This window comes from Saccopteryx leptura, chromosome 5, assembly GCF_036850995.1.
Source record: "Saccopteryx leptura isolate mSacLep1 chromosome 5, mSacLep1_pri_phased_curated, whole genome shotgun sequence".
Lineage (NCBI taxonomy): Eukaryota > Metazoa > Chordata > Mammalia > Chiroptera > Emballonuridae > Saccopteryx > Saccopteryx leptura.
In genome coordinates this window covers 9,265,363-9,282,304 of record NC_089507.1, presented here as the reverse complement: position 1 = coordinate 9,282,304, position 16,942 = coordinate 9,265,363, and the positions used below count along the sequence as shown (strand labels likewise).

The 16,942-nt window shown below is 44.9% G+C and overlaps 1 long non-coding RNA gene and 1 pseudogene across 2 annotated transcripts; both read left to right on the top strand.

The window, feature by feature from the left end:
* The first annotated feature begins 3,586 nt into the window (after window positions 1-3,586).
* Window positions 3,587-3,969, top strand: LOC136406440 (small ribosomal subunit protein eS26-like; annotated as a pseudogene).
* Window positions 3,970-11,236: 7,267 nt separating this feature from the next.
* On the top strand, window positions 11,237-15,566 carry LOC136406055 (uncharacterized). Of its 2 annotated transcripts, XR_010751617.1 has the most exons (4): window positions 11,237-11,397; window positions 11,913-11,998; window positions 14,962-15,030; window positions 15,138-15,566. It is a non-coding gene; the product is annotated as an uncharacterized lncRNA (long non-coding RNA). The 2 variants fall into 2 exon arrangements; XR_010751616.1 differs by lacking the exons at window positions 14,962-15,030; window positions 15,138-15,566 and adding an exon at window positions 12,488-12,725 and having other exon boundaries at window positions 11,245-11,397.
* The last annotated feature ends 1,376 nt before the right edge of the window (window positions 15,567-16,942 follow it).

Sequence of the window (16,942 nt, the reverse complement as noted above, 5' to 3'; positions counted from 1 at the left end):
GGCTGCTGGAGGGGAAGAGAGAGAGAGAGAGAGGAAGGAGAGGGGGAGGGGTAGAGAAGCAGATGGGCGCTTCTCCTGTGAGCCCCGGCTGGGAATCGAACCTGAGACTCCTGCACGCCAGGCCGACGCTCGACACTGAGCCAACTGGCCAGAGCTTACATTTTTAGAAGATTATTTTTAAAAGGGCCAAAAATATCTTCATTGACAAATATATCTTAAGGGATAAAACCACCTCCATCTGAGGACCACGGACTATCTGTACCCCAGTCAAAACAGGGACTGATGGATTAGATAGAAAAGCAAGACCCATTGATTTGCTGCTTAGACTACATAAAGAGGTTAAAAATAAAAGGATGAACAAAGATACCATAACACCAATTGAAAGAAAGCTGAAGGGACTATTGACAAAGTCAATTTCAGTATTTCAAAGAATATTACCAGGGATAAAGAATGTAAAATTGTACACCCACTTTGGAAAGTACTTTGGCAGTTTCTTGTAAAGTTAAACATTCATCTGTCATATGATCTAGCCATTCTAATCAGATATTTACGCAAGGGAAAAGAAAATATTTGTCCATGCAAAGACTTTCACACAAATGTTCATGGTAGCTCTATTATTTCATAATAACCAAAATTAGAAGTAAAGTGTCCAATCAACATGTAAATAAACTGATAAACAATAGAACACATACAATGAATACAACTCAACTATAAAAAAAATGAACTATTGATAAATACTCCAACAGACAAATTTCAAAAACTTACTGCTAAGCCAAAAAAAAGTTATATTCCATTTAAATAAAATCCTAAAAAATGCAAACTAATTTGCAGAGGCAGAAAGATCAGTAGTTACCTGGGATAGAGAGGCAGGGGGTTGGTGGTGGACAGAAAGAGGGAGGGTTTACCAAAGGCACTGTGACACTCGGGGATGGTGGTGATATCTTGATTCAGTTGATAGCTTCTTATATTTATGCCTTTGTCAAAACATTCAAATATTTGTTTTCATTGTATGTCATGTACACTCCCATAGAGCTTTATAAAAATTTGATATGAAAAAGTGAGATGTAGGCCCTGGCTGGTTGTCTCAGCGGTAGAGCGTCAGCCCGGTGTGTGGAAGGCCAGGGTTCAATTCCCAGTCAGGGCACATAGAAGAAGTGCCCATCTGCTTCTTCACCCTTCCCCCTCTCTTTTCTGTCTATCTCTCTCTTCCCCTCCGGCAGCCAAGGCTCCATTGGAGCCAAGTTGGCCCAGGCGCTGAGGACAGCTCCATGGCCTCCACCTCAGGCACTAGAATGGCTCTGGCTGCAAAGGAGCAATGCCCCAGAGGGGCCAAGCATCACCCCCTGGTGGGCATGCCAGATGGATCCCGGTCAGGCGCATGCAGGAGTCTGACTGCCTCCCAGCTTCTAACTTAAGAAACACACACACACACACGCGCACACACACACACACAAAGTGAAATGTAACAATAATCTTTAGTTTTATTTCTTTCAATATGTCTTAATGTTCTTTTCCATAGGCTGTGAAAATTTGGAGAGAATATAATAGCTAAAGCAATTAGTGCCGTGACAGTAGTGCCTTTTGGAATCCTTGGTTATGTTGGATGTTGAAATAAATCCCTCTAGTTGTAAAGGTGGTTCATCAGGAATGAAGAAAATATGTGACATTATTAGTTAGATATTGTCTTTGGAAAGGTTTGCCAAGCAATAGTTGCTTTTCAACTAGAAAAAATAGTTGACCAAATAGTGTTGAATATTTAGTGAAAATAATTTTCATTGAGTTTTTCAATACTTCACTGAAATCAGAAGACTGTCTTTGAGGGACATTATATTTTATGTTAGTTGATAATAATTGAAGCCAGGCATTGAGTACATGGTGGTGTTCATTATACCATTGTCTCTATTCTTTTGTTTGAAATTTTCCATTATAAAACATTTTAAAATTAATATTCCCCATCAATATAGTATCTTCTATAAATATATCTAATTCAGTTTTGTCTGGTTATATTTAAACATCAAAACATATCCTGTTATGTCCGATTCTGATCTTGCTACATATACCCAACAAACTGAAAGTATTATGTCCCTTGTCCTCATCAAATTGGATTTTGAAATCTCTATAGACTGTGTCATGTATTGCTTCTAAATGTCCTACAATAGTAAAAAACAGAGTTACTGTGGTCAGTCTGTACAATTTTTAATTACTTAGCTGAGGTTTAAAGTTATACACACCATCTCTAAACATGCTGAAAGAAAATGTGTGAGTTGTTTTCTGTTCCCCAATATGCCAAGTGAGAAGACAGAAGTCAAAATATCTTGGCCAACTTATGTTTTATTTATCGTGAATTAAGTTGCTCTGGCATTTTCTACCAAAAAGATTTGCAGGCCTCTCTACAACCATGATTAGCTGGTGACCTGCTGTTTACAAAAGCACTATACTTGCCATTTCATTTGTGTTTAGAGGCAAGATGAGACTTAGTTTAGACTTATTTGAATGTATGACAAGTCTTTGCAGATTTATGTGTCAAATAGAAGTACTCTGCCACTTAGTATGAAACTCATAAAGATATATACCATTTAATGTTTTTAAACTTCCATTTTAACCAATATTAAATGCCTATAAAATATGCCAAGTGTTGTGCTAGGAACTTTTACATCTGTTTTCTCATCAGTTGCCATAAAGGTGAAAGCACTTGCCCACTGTGATGGAGTTTTAATGAAGGACTGAGAGGATAGTGCCTCAGTACTGTGACTGCCTTTGCACTACACCATGACTCAAATCGTTAAGAGTGAGGTGAATGCCTGACCAGGCGGTGGCACAGTGGATAGAGAGTCGGACTGAGATGCAGAGGTCCCAGGTTCGAGATCCCGAGGTCGCCAGCTTGAGCACGGGCTCATCTGGATGGAGCAAAAATCCCACCAGCTTGAACCCAAGGTCGCTGGCTCCAGCAAGTGGTTACTCGGTCTGCTGAAGGCCCGCGGTCAAGGCACATATGAGAAAGCAATCAATGAACAACTAAGGTGTTGCAACGCGCAATGAAAAACTGATGATTGATGCTTCTCATCTCTTTCCGTTCCTGTCTCTGTCCCTGTCTATCCCTCTCTCTGACTCACTCTCTGTCTCTGCAAAAAAATTAAAAAAATAAAAATAAAATTAACTCAGCATTAAAATTGCTTTAAAAAAAAGTGAGGTGAAATTTTCATGATGAATAGCTGCAATTTGAAATGATACTAATATTTTTATAAGGTTCACATTAAACTAGAATAGTATTTGACATTTAAGTTTTTTCGAAACGAAGCTTATTTAATACTAGTGAACTGAAAACACTACCAATGTTTAAAACCTTGTTTAGCAATTGGATAAATTTTCCCCATTCATACCACATTGCCCAACAGGCTGACTTGCATTCATCAAAGGAACAACAAATATCTATTAAAAATCCGGAAAGTCAAACCAGCTTAAAAGATTTGCATTCATAAACCAGGTAATTAAATGGGTTTGGTGTTGTTTTTTTAAAGACTGTGTCAATAATATATTAGAGAGACTGGCCAGGCACTGGGTCCTCTCTAGAGTCCTCACTTCTCAGATGACCAAGAAAAGAAGGAACAGCAGTCGTGCCCAAAAAGGCCAGGCCACGTGCAGCCTATTATCTGCACGAACTGCACCCGCTGGTGCCCAAGGACAAAGGCCATGAAGAAGTTCGTCATCTGAAACACAGTCGAGGCCGCAGCAGCCATCAGGGACATTTCCACGGACGCCTGTGTGCTTCCCAAGCTGCACGTGGAACTCCATGGCTGCGTGAGCTGTGCCTCTCACAGCGAGGTAGTCAGGGGTCGTTCTCGGGAAGCCCAGAAGGACCGGACCCCCACACCCTGGCTGAGACCTGCGGGGGCTGCCTCCACCAAAGCCCACAGAGGGACTCACTCCTTAAGGGCTGAAGGAAAGTTCTTTGGAAAAAAAAATAAATAAAATGGAAATTGCACTTACAAAGAAAAAGAATGTGTCAGTGGAACATGAGGCAATGTGTCTGCAATTGTCCACAGGAGGGTGACTCAACTTCCTCCGGCCTCATTCCAAGGGTGTGGCTCATGGCCTCGAGCAGTTCACTGGGCCCCACGTTCCTTTGGGGAGCTCTGTTGGGGAACATGGGTGTATGGACAGCCCATGGGTTTTTTTGTTTGTTTTTTGTTTTCTTTCTATTTTTTCTTTAAATGTCAGGATTTCTACGTAGTTTTGAACTGAAGGCCAGGTAGCCTCATCCTGTTTGTATTCCTTTCTTCAGGTAAACTTTAACTCTCCTCAAGTGGCATGAAATTTTATTTTTTATTCATGTTTCCAACATTTATTGAGGCTCTAGGGTGCACAAAGCCCCACGCTAGGAAGCGGTTGGTGCGAGCCGTGGCAAGAGGGGACGGACAGCTTGGAGTGTGTACCGTGAGCATTCTCTGCCGGGACTCCGAGTTGGGGTAATTTTAGGCACCCTGGCATACAGGAAGGGCAGCCCCATACGCCTTTTACCACATTTCCTAAGGTAGCTTACACGAAACCGTGCCCTGAGGGAAAATGCAACGAGCTGGACCGATCCTGAAGCCACGGTTGGGGTGAACAATCGTGCTGGCTGTCTCTACCTCCCATTTCCCCTGGCTCAGACCCCAGAGCCTATCTGACACCCAGGGAGCTGCAGTGCTCTAAGCGAATACATTTGAACGCTATTCACAACACAGAGGAGGCTGAAGGGGCGCTCCTTGGGGACCCCGTAACAGTGTGTCACAGAGAAGGAAGCCATGCTTTCCTACCTTTGCACTGAAGCTCCTGACGGTGATCTGAGGATGCAGGGCCCACAGGAACACTAGAAGAGGCACAGTGGCTCACCTGTCATCTGGGGGAGCAGCATAGCCTCCGGGGAGTGAGTTTGTCACTGAGCACGCGCGAAGCATCCCTGAGGACTCAGATGTGCTTCCCAGCAATGGTCCGGAAGTTCTGCCGAAGCTACAGGTGCGGCCCTCGTGGGTGGGGCACTGAATTGTTTTTTAAGATCCACAGATTAATGATAGTGTGACCTCATTTGTATCCGGGGGCTGATGGAACCTGAAGAAATATGTGTTCTATAAAGATGAGCCGAACAGTGTCCTCATTTTCACAAAGGGCCCACTGTAATGGGGGAAAACGACTCCTTCATATCAATGAAAAAAAAAATGCAGGCCCTGGCCGGTTGGCTCAGCGGTAGAGCGTCGGCCTAGCGTGCAGAGGACCCGGGTTCGATTCCCGGCCAGGGCACATAGGAGAAGCGCCCATTTGCTTCTCCACCCCTCCGCCGCGCTTTCCTCTCTGTCTCTCTCTTCCCCTCCCGCAGCCAAGGCTCCATTGGAGCAAAGATGGCCCGGGCGCTGGGCATGGCTCTGTGGCCTCAGGCGCTAGAGTGGCTCTGGTCACAATATGGCGACGCCCAGGATGGGCAGAGCATCGCCCCCTGGTGGGCAGAGCGTTGCCCCTGGTGGGCGTGCCGGGTGGATCCCGGTCGGGCGCATGCGGGAGTCTGTCTGACTGTCTCTCCGTTTCCAGCTTCAGAAAAATGAAAGAAAAAAAAAAGAAAAATGCAACACATTCATTCATTGTAAGCTGAGGTGCTACACTAGGTGCCCCACTGCACTCCACATAAGCGTGTTTGGGTCTTATCCTAATGCTGCCTGTAGAAATTGGGGCACCGTTGAGTGTTTTTAACCAAAGGAGAGTCATTTATCAGATCTATGTTTTAGAAACATTTCCAACTAAACTGCTCACAAACATTAGGGGGTATTTTATAGCTCCATATTCATTTTGAAATATCCCCTAATTTTTGTGAGCAGTACAGTTGATGTGGCAGAAGACTGAATGGGAAGTTAAAATCAGGGGGACCAGGCCCTGGCCGGTTGGCTCAGCGGTAGAGCATCGGCCTGGCATGCGGGGGACCCGGGTTCGATTCCTGGCCAGGGCACATAGGAGAAGCGCCCATTTGCTTCTCTACCCCCCCTCCTTCCTCTCTGTCTCTCTCTTCCCCTCCCGCAGCCAAGGCTCCATTGGAGCAAAGATGGCCCGGGTGCTGGGGATGGCTCCTTGGCCTCTGCCCCAGGTGCTAGAGTGGCTCTGGTCGTGGCAGAGCAACGCCCCGGAAGGGCAGAGCATCGCCCCCTGGTGGGCAGAGTGTAGCCTCTGGTGGGCGTGCCTGGTGGATCCCGGTCGGGCGCATGCGAGAGTCTGTCTGACTGTCTCTCCCCGTTTCCAGCTCAGAAAAATACAAAAAAAAAAAAAAAAAAAAAATCAGGGGGACCAGCAGTTCAAGCAGAAGTCAGGCAGGCTCTGTACTAGGCCCGTATCAGTATGAGCAGTGAAGAGGGGATGGATTAGAGATGTTTTTGTTTTAAGAGGACTCTGTTTCTTATTAAATATTGAAGTGATGGAGAATGAAAGCTTTAAAAATAACTCTAATATCTCTAGAGGCAGTATCCTGTACATTAAAATATACCGACTCCGGGTCTAGTATCTCAGTTTGGATCTTGGCTCTGCTATTAATGGGACAGGCTTGTGCAAATGATGTGTCTTCTCCATCTCAGTCTTCCCATCTGTAAAGCAGGCCGGATGATAGTACTGACATTCCATACAGTCATTCTGTGAACAGACCTAAGTTACTACTCGAAACTACTGAGAAGAGTGCCTTGTCCTCCTGTTTCCGAGCTATCATTATTCCAGCTGGGGTGACTAGGGGGACTGTGATAAGAATCGGTGAGGGTAGAGGACGAGAAAATGGTGAGTTCACATCTAGACACACTGAATCTGCAGTTTCTGACACCCTCTAGTCACACAGTGTTTGCCGAATAATAACAGAAAGAAACAGGTTTGTTTTTTTAAAGCACTCCGATCATGTCCCAGGCACCATCGTAAACTCCTCATAATCTCATTTAACCCTCATGCATATAACCCTGTCAGGCTGTGTTGTTCCCATCTCACAATTCCTTTAGTAGAACAGTGAACAGGCTTGTGGCTGAGCAATGTTAACACAGGCCTCATTCCTAGAGAGTGAGAGCAGTCCCGATTCGCTCTGTAGGCTACTGGTAAGTGGGCAAGTTGGCCAGATGGATTTGAAACCTGGACAATATGGCTCCAGAGCTGGTGTGCGGAACCACTCTAATGGCTTGAACCACTTTGAAACCTCTGTCCCCTAACTCTTAATACTAGAGTCTATTAAGATATGGTGTCCTGGCCCTGGCTGGTTGGCTCAGCGGTAGAGCGTCGGCCTAGCGTGCGGAGGACCCGGGTTCGATTCCCGGCCAGGGCACACAGGAGAAGCGCCCATTTGCTTCTCCACCCCTCCGCCGCACTTTCCTCTCTGTCTCTCTCTTCCCCTCCCGCAGCCAAGGCTCCATTGGAGCAAAGATGGCCCCGGCGCTGGGGATGGCTCTGTGGCCTCTGCCCCAGGCGCTAGAGTGGCTCTGGTCGCAATATGGCGACGCCCAGGATGGGCAGAGCATCGCCCCCTGGTGGGCAGAGTGTAGCCCCTGGTGGGCGTGCTGGGTGGATCCCGGTCGGGCGCATGCGGGAGTCTGTCTGACTGTCTCTCCCCGTTTCCAGCTTCAGAAAAAAAAAAAAAAAAAAAAAAAAAAAAGATATGGTGTCCTGTCTTATACAGTGTTAGACATTAATAATAATAAAAAAAACTATCACTTATTGATGGCTACTAAGTACCAGGCGTTATACAAATATTATCTTCAGTCTTCACAATGACCCATCAAGGGATCGGAGTTGATGTTTCACAGCAGCGGAAACTGAGGCTGAGGGATGTTCAGGGTCTTGCTCAGACTGGCATACTTACCACGCAGCAGAGGAGAGATTTGAGCTCAGGTCTGTTTATTTCTGAATCAGTTTGAAAATAAATGATAAACAAACATTATTTTCTATAGTAATCTAGCTTCCAAATGTACTCTATTACAATGAGTGTACTGTGTCATTGTGCCTTGTGAGCTCCGTGAGGTTGACTTTACCAAGTTTGAAAACCAGTTTTAGTTAAGGAAGGAGTAGTAGTTTGGAACCAGAATAGTATCTGTCAAACTTTAGTTACATAAGAATCATGTATAGATTCGGAGACTTTGCCCCAAAGGTACTGAGCGAAGCTCCCAAGGGTGAGTCTCAGAAGTCAGCTCTGTCAAGGGACATGATGTGACTTTCAGCTGGTTCCCTGAGGACCCTATTTTGAAGAACACTGTACAAGACGGGGCTAGTCCAGGTCCCCTGGCCTCTGCCCTCTCCGGTTGAGGTCATATTGCACTTGCATTGTAGTCCATACAGTTTATTGACCCTTAATAATTATTCCTCATCTTCTGTCATTCATTTAGCTGACAGAAGCACATAGCACAGAACCTTAAAGCCGTGTGACCTCCGCCTCCTGTTTGGCCGTATGTTGTCGCCCTCCGCAGCCCTTTGCACGGACGAAGACCCCGCTTCACCGTGTTGTGAGATAATGTCTTGTAGGGTTGGTCTTTCAGTTACAGCAGCTGATGGCTCTCACCGCTGCATAGCTCACCCTTACGTTTGGAGAGGAAGACCATAGTCCTCTGCTGCACATGAAAGGGTTGTATCATTTCTCAGGAATGTTCAGTTAGAAACTGACAAGATTAAACGTGTAAATCTGTAACTCTCCATGAATATTAACATTTCTTTTATTTCAACCCACCCTAAAGCTGACTCGGGTTGGGTATTTACATTTGGTCCATATTTCACATCCGCCTCTCATTCCCTGCCGACGCGATTCACTCTCGCTTTGTGGGGCTTAGACTGCCAGCTTAGACTACCCGAGCTGGTAGGACTCCGCAAAGCCACTCCAGAATTCCTGATCCCCGGAAACTGTGACATAATTGGTGTATTAAGCCACTACGTGCCCTGGACCAGCGCGGCTTCTAATTCTGGGTTTTGAGTGAGAACGGTGCAGAATTAAGAAAACAGATTCATTAAGAAAAAAGGATGGGATTGAGAGGACTCTTCAATGCTGATGGCAATATCCGAGTGCCCCATAGCCCCAGTTTGCTTTATTATATAGCCATATGCAAATCAAGGAAGTTCTTGTTACAAAGTTACACATCTGAGGCTAAAACAGGAACTCTCCCAAAGCATAAACAGGAATCCCCCACCATGCATAAGTGAAATCAACCAACATCTGAACAAACAAAGAGTAAGAGGAAGGGCATGTCAATTGCTTCCAGCAACTTAAGCAAGCAAGTGAAGTGGGTGCAAATACTCAGCATCATAGGCAATATGGAATTGGAGGGGGGGAGAACTTACTCTTTTGCTAAGCCTCGAATCTATTGTAAAGGCTTTTTGCCATTTACGGTCCACAACAAATACATTTTGGGATAATTTGTTATGCAGCACTAGATGCCTAATATCATGAGAAGAAAAAACAAAAACAAAATGCTCCATCTTGTTTCAGCCAGTGTCATTTATGTTTCCTGTCACATAACAGCCAAATCTAACTCTGAGGCCCTCCCTTCTCCAGTTAATGTGTAGAATTAACCTAAAGGAGCAGGATTCCAGGGGCTGTGTTGGGCAGATAAAATATATTATGCTCACTTTGTTAAAGATGGCGCTGCCCACGTGGAAGCTGTCACCCAGGTGATATTAATGTGTATTGGGGGCAGGCTGTGGGCAGGCAGAATCCTTGTAGCCTGGGGCTTGGTTTTGGAATTAAGCCTTTCCCACCCTTTTTGATGTGGGGTGGTACAATCCCATCATGTCTCTGATAAGTGACTTTGTATTAGAGACTTCTCTATTTTGTATATTGGATTAAAGGTTTTGATTTCTACACTATAAAATAGGGGCAGAATGGGAGCTTGCACTCGGTTCCTGAGATTAGCAGAGAGGAGAGAGCAGAGAGCAGAGAAAGGCCACGTGGAGGAGGCCAGGAGAAGCAGCCAAGATGGTGGAGTGTTGAATGAGAAGCTGGTTTGTGCAGAGTTTGTGCAGGGAGAAGGAAGGAGATGGGGAACAGAGGTGAGTACGTCTGGTGAGCTAAAAACCTTTGATTCTAGGAAACTCAGATAAGTCAGTAGCTTTATGAGCACTGAATGTGAGTGGGTTTTGGAGCCCAGTGTGTGTTTTTACTTGCCCGCCGGGTGCAAGCTAGGATTAAAGATGATGGCTCATCAGTTTTTGGCTTCGTTTCCTTACCGACTGTCCGAATCCAATGCGAACCTGCATGGGCCAGGCTGCTCTGATGGTGGCCCTGGCCTTGGCTACTGGCTTTACAGTCCCAGACACTGAGAACCAGAAGGGGCCAGAGGGAACATCTTGCCCCATCTCCTTAGCTCACAGGTGAAATGAGAGCGAACGTTTAGTGCTTCCTGTGCCGAGCCCTCCACTACGTGCCCGACAACGTGCAATTCTCAGGACGTCCAGTGAGCAGGGCGCTCAGCTTCTTACCTTACAGATGAGCGGACCAGGCCAGCGCTCCGACCACTGTGCCTTACTGTCTCCCTACTGTTCCAGAACGCTTTTCACACATTACACGCACACAGCAAGGTTTTAAGACCATTAAAAGACATTTTAGTAGAGACATTTTTGGGAAAGTGAGTAGGCCAAATCATAGTTAAACTCATTACGCAAAGAAAATGATGGTTGGTTAAAGGTCAAGTACCTCTTGAAGGCCTTATCTGGAAGCTTGGTAACTGGTTTTCCATAATAGATAAGCACCTGACTGAGACAGTCCTTTTTAGAGCTGTAGATTAATTAATATGTATTAATTATTTATCATCCCTTATCACTCTCAGAGGTGCCCCAGACCTCATCTGGGCACGTGTGCACAAATGAGGAAACAGAAGCCCCAGAATGCACAGGTGAGTTGTCCAAGGTCCCCGTGGGTAGGTGAGTAGTGGTGGAGATGGAATTAAAACCCGAGACAGTGTTTTACGTAGTCAGCCTGTTCCCTCTACGACTCCTCTCAAAAGGCTATTGGCCAATGAATGGGAATCAAAGGTATGTAAGACCCTGCTGGTTCTGTCTACGTAGCTCGGAGCGTTTGAACATTTTCTGAGCGTGAGCTTGTGGAACCAGGGACGTTTTTTTGTACTGTGTTTTGGGTTTCTGAGGATTTTCTGGCTTACCGTCAGGGGCTGGGAGAAGGAAACAGAGCTGACACTTCCCTGAATACTTTTTTCCCCTTTCTGTAGGCAGGAATTAAGCAACCACCTGCCAGATTTCATCATAGCAATGAATGCGAGCCCGACACTTGACAGGAAGCTTATCGTTCATTTCTGTTCCAACTTGTGATAGTTTTCCTTGATACATGGTGCTAACAGCTGAGTCAAGCTGTCCTTGGGCCCAGCCACCTTTCCCTCTGGCCAGGTGCACCAACACTGTACCGTCCTGGTCCAGGTAAGCTGGCCTGTCACAGAGCCTTTGATTGCAAGTCAAGGAATTTGTACTGACTTGGCAATAACGTATTAAGAACAAGGTAAGTGACACTCAGGTATGTTTAGGAAATAAAGGCTCTCTTCTGTTTGGAATTTTTGCAAAGACACATTATAAAGCACTTTACACATTGTTCCTCCATATTTGTACTGAAGTAAACTACAGTCTTAGCATTTTCTACTCCTCGCAAGGTAATCTAAGGATTGGCACTACTCTGTATTTGGACACCAATGTAGTTTGTGGTGTTACCCACATTCTTCTTAGTCACCTTTGACTCCAGTTCAGAAGTTAATAGCTCATATTAGGTATTTAGCTTGTCAATATAAATTAATGACAAGGATTACTTTTCATTGTAAGGTTAAGTACATGGTCTAGGAAGAGAAAGACACAGATTTTTATCTCCTTGATTTTCCATTAACTAGCTCCAGGCCTTGGACAAATCAATGACTGTCTAAACATCATTTCCCTTTCTCGCCAAGTGAGAAAAACAGAACCTTCCACATCCAGCGGTTGTGAGGATTACACATGACACTTCCTGTAAAGCAGTTATAGTTCCTGGTGCAGGGTAAGACCTTAATACATTTTAATTGTTGTTTTCTTCTCTCTCCTTCCGCCTGTCTCGTTTTTCTTTCATTTATTACTCCCCCCGCCCTGCCCATGCTGCTTTTCCTCATCTCTTTATTTCTGTCTTATCTGTTCCTTTTTCTTTTATGTCTCTTCCTGTCTCAGTTCTTCTGTGACCCTATGCCTTTCTAGCTGTCCAAGCATTTCCTTTTTTCATGTATGAGGCATCAGTGAGCCACCTCTAGGGGCAAGAGCGTCACACCTTGAAAAAATAGCACAGTAAGTAGCACCTGTATTCCGATCCGATGGCCTATCATGTTCTTCTAAAATGGGATGCGTGGGGCCCTGGCCGGTTGACTCAGTGGTAGAGCGTCATACCAGCATGTGGATGTTCTGGGTTCAATGTCCAGTCAGGGCACACAGGAGAAGTGACCATCTGCTTCTCCACCTCTCTCCCTTCTCTCTCTTTCTCTCTCTTCTCCTCTCGCAGCCATGGCTCAATTGGTTTGAACACGTCGGCCCTGGGTGCTGAGGATGACTCTGTGGAGCCTCCACCTCAGGTACTAAAAATAGCTTGCTGGTGAGCATGGCCCCAGAAGGGCAAAGCATCAGCCCCAGATGGGGGTCCTGAGTGAGTCCTAGTCAGAGTGCATGCAAGAGTCTGTCTATCTCCCCTCCTCTCACTTGGAAAAAAGAAAACAGAAAAAAGAAAGAAAATAAATAAAATGGGAAGCACGAGTTCCAAAAATGGAAACATGAAATCTGGGAAGGGACACTGAACAGGAAGGAAGATGCCCATTGTGATAGACAGCCAACCCTTCCCCCCACCCCAACTTTGTAGCAACTATGGGGACTTTTAAAAGAGTTAGCAGCAACCTTGGCTGGCGCGGGAGGCCTAGGCATGGTGAAGAGGGTCCTGTGTGTGTCCCGTAGGAAGTGCCACAGGAGCTTGGTGGTCTCAGGAACAGAACCCAGCGAGAGCTCATTGGAATGGCCTCTTAGTGACCAGAAGAGAAAGTTCCATGCCAGAAGGATGGGACCAGGTGGCAGAGATGAAGGCAGAGGTCTCTAGGCACAGGTACAGGAAAACTTTTGTTAAAGAGACTGAGAAAAAAGTAGCTTCCCCTCCCCCTCCAAATCAGCCACAGTCCCACCACCCAAAACGGCCACTGTCAACATTTTAATATACTTCCTTTTATCTGCTTTTAAATGTATTTATCAAATATGGTTGTCATCAGGTGGTAATATATTCATTTCTGTATTTCTGACATTAAAAGTAAAACATGCTCAAAACATGGCAAAGAAGAGAAAACTATCACACAAAGGGACTCGTTAAGATTTTCCGTCATTCATTTCCAGTCCTCCGTGTGCGTTTTTTGCAAACTGGGTGTGGATTATGCTGGGTGAACGATTTTGATCTAGCCTTTTTTTTCAATTTACCGTCTACCACACCCATTTCTCCAATATTAAAAACACTGCGCCTACCCTCAAAGATGCTTCCGGTTCCAACGGGAATGTGGACGAGGACCAAATGGCACTGCAAACAGAAAAGCCAGAGGCAAAGCAGGTGCACAACACCGGTTTCGAAGACAACTCGGGGATAAACCTGAAACTGCCAAGTTCCGCTTGGCAATTAGCACGATTGCTCCTGATTGCATATAATCAAACGGTTTTTCCCTTTAATAGTGTTTTTAAAGTTTTAGAAAGTTATTGAACAAATTCTTTTAAAATGCATTCTTAAACATGAATTTTTATAACTATATGAGCATTAAATGAATGTATTTAATTACTAAAACTATACCAATGGACAACATATTTAAAAGGCATTTAACAGCTTTACATCCCAGAACCTCGGCTCACAAGTTTCTGCTGTTATTCTAGAAATATATATATATATATTTTAAAACACAAATGAAAGCATACTGAACCAAGTGTTTTCTACATTTTTTTTTTCATTTTTCCGAAGCTGGAAACAGGGAGACAGTCAGACAGACTCCTGCATGCGCCCGACTGGGATCCACCCGGCATGCCCACCAGGGGGCGATGCTTTGCCCCTCTGGGGTGTTGCTCTGTTGCGTCCAGAGCCATTCTAGCGCCTAAGGCAGAGGCCACACAGCCATCCCCAGCGCCTGGGCCATCTTTGCTCCAATGGAGCCTCGCTGAGGGAGGGGAAGAGAGAGACAGAGAGGAAGGAGAGGGGGAGGGGTGGAGAAGCAGATGGGCACTTCTCCTGTGTGCCCTGGCCGGGAATCGAACCCGGGACTCTTGCACACCAGGCCGACGCTCTACCGCTGAGCCAACCGGCCAGGGACTCTACATTTTTTTAAACTTAGTAAACCTTGGTTTCACAGCAAACACAGGTTTATCTTATGCTTTTTAACAGATGCGTATTTGTTCCTTGAATGACTGTGCTATAATTTATTTCTCTAATATCTTATTAATTTGTTTCCAAAAACGTTTCCAATATTTTTGGTCATTGTGTGAAAAACTTTATTATATTTTCACTATTTCAATGAAAAAAACCCCCAAGAAAGTAAGGATTTGGGGCAAACTGCAGGCTTGTATGTATTTCATATTCTGAGGTCATTTGCCTTTCAACTCAGTGCCTGTCTTTTTCATTTAATAATGCCATCATCCCTACTGAAAGCTTTATTGTTATTTCTGTAACAGTTGTGGTTATTTTGACTGACAGGGAAGAGCACTCTGGCAGGAGTTTGGACTGAATTCCAGATGTTTTACAATGGCGGCATTCTTTCCCTGCTTGTTTTCACAACTAAGCCCCTATCGGGGAAAGTGCTGTGTCACACGTGCAAACAAACAAAGCTAAACGACTGAGAGTTGCCTTTTCCTGACCAGGAACCTTTTCCACTGCCCTCAAACGAGGGTTGGTTGGAAAACACTAGGCCTAGTGTCGTATTTTTAGGTCACCAAGGAATGATTTGGCATTTTTTGTTTCCCTTGTAGCATGCAGTGTTTCAGACAGAATGAGAGTGGAAAAAAAACAAAACACGGATGCTCCAGGCATGACACAATGTGGATTTTCACTGCTCTGCTCACATGCCTTGTCCAGTCTCCTTGGGGGGGGGGGGGCAGTTGCTCCCGTGGTCAGCTAGAACTTCTTTGCTGCCCTGTACCAGCAGGAATCACAGAGGGGCGGCTACACCGACAACCTTGGCCTTAATAACAGTTCCTGATCTGCTGCCGGTGCAATAACCTACAATGACGATACTAAACTGATCAGTGTCTTCTTTCTGGGACTAAAGTTTAATGTAAATCAACCATTTAGCTGATACGTCAGGTTATTCACTGCTACATTACTCAGCGCACGGAGCTGATGTTAATGGCTTCTTTGGAAGGGAAGAATGACCCACAGGACTTCCATTCGTCGCTTGATTTCTTTCCTTTTTGTCATCTTAAACAAACTCCTTGAAATGGCCAGAGTCCAAAGTGGCTGTTATTACTGTGCAGCTGACTACACAGCTTTCAATTCTGGGTTACAGGGAAACTGTGCGGATAGGTTGTTTTTGAGATTCAGCGCCTATTTCATGTTCTAGGAGGTACACAGACAAACAACACAGACTGGCGCTGGAAAATAAAACATGGTGGTGTTAAATTTGTTAAAATTAGGAAATTACAAAATGCCATGAACTTTCCTCATTCCTCCTTTCTTTACTCAGCGAGGACTGAGTCGGGACTGTATGAAAGGCATTGTTCTAATGCTGAAGATAAAACAAAGTGCCCGTTCCCATGGAGCTCACTTCTCTACGTAACTGGTTCGGCTGAGGTGTGAGTCTACATTCCAAGACAGCGGGAGTGAAAGGTCAGAACGAAGGCAAGAAAGAGAGGGGAAATAAGGGAATGCCTTCTGGGGATATTAAAAAACATAGAGGCAAAGCCCTAGTGAAAGAGCAGCACATAAAAAGAAAGGAGAAAGGAGGAGAGGAGGAGAGAGAGAGAGTGCAAGATATTAAGGTCCATACCTCTATTCCATTACTTAAGCATTATTCCTGTGTCTTTAGAACAAATTGTATATAAATCACCATCTCTGTATCCCACCCAATTAGCACAGTGCCTAACCAGATTCATATGGCCAGATTATTCATTTATTATAAGCAGTTCAAATAGATACACTCTCTTAATCCTCACAACAATCCTATGGAGTAGGTATTAGTTTTCATTAGTTTAGACTGCTATCACAAAAAAAATATAGATTGGCAGGGGTGGAGGGAGACTATGAACAACTGAAATTATTTCTCATAATCCTGGAGGTGTAAAGTCCAAGATCAGGGTTCCAGCATGGGGAGGGCCCTCCTCAGGGTTCGTCCATAGCAGTATTACCCCCATTTTACATACGGGAAAACTGAGGCCTGGAGAAGCCGTGTAGCTTACTGAAGGTCATACAAGTACAGTAGTATGGAAAAACCAGAAGATTTATCAAACGCCGTTGGTGTCATGGAGCTTGATAGATAATAGGTATGGAATATACTTGGCTCTTACCTTCCTGGAGTTTATGGCCATTGTCAGTTTAGCACAAAGAGTCAGGAGGTTCTGGCTAGAAATACATGGCAAAGATTTATTCAAGGGTTTTAGGGTTTGCAGACCAGAAACACAGCTAGACAACAAACACTCAGAGTGTTCCAAAGGGGGAAAAAAAAAAAGTTGAGCTCTTACAGAGTTCTTAAGACAAAAAGAACATTCTTGAGAACTTCTTATCCTCTGGATTGGTCCAAGATGTTTCCTGCCTCAGCCCAATTGATTTTAGTAAGTTAGCAGGTTGATAGTAGTGACTGTGTTACTTCTTTACTCTTTCCTCGCCATGAAGCAAGTAACATACCCCTACCCAGGTTCTTAGCCTTCCCAGTTTTCTCCTGTTACTTTGTGTACATTAGCCCTCCAGCCAAGCAGCAGAGCTTTGATCAGCGTGACTGGTGCCCACAGCAGGGAC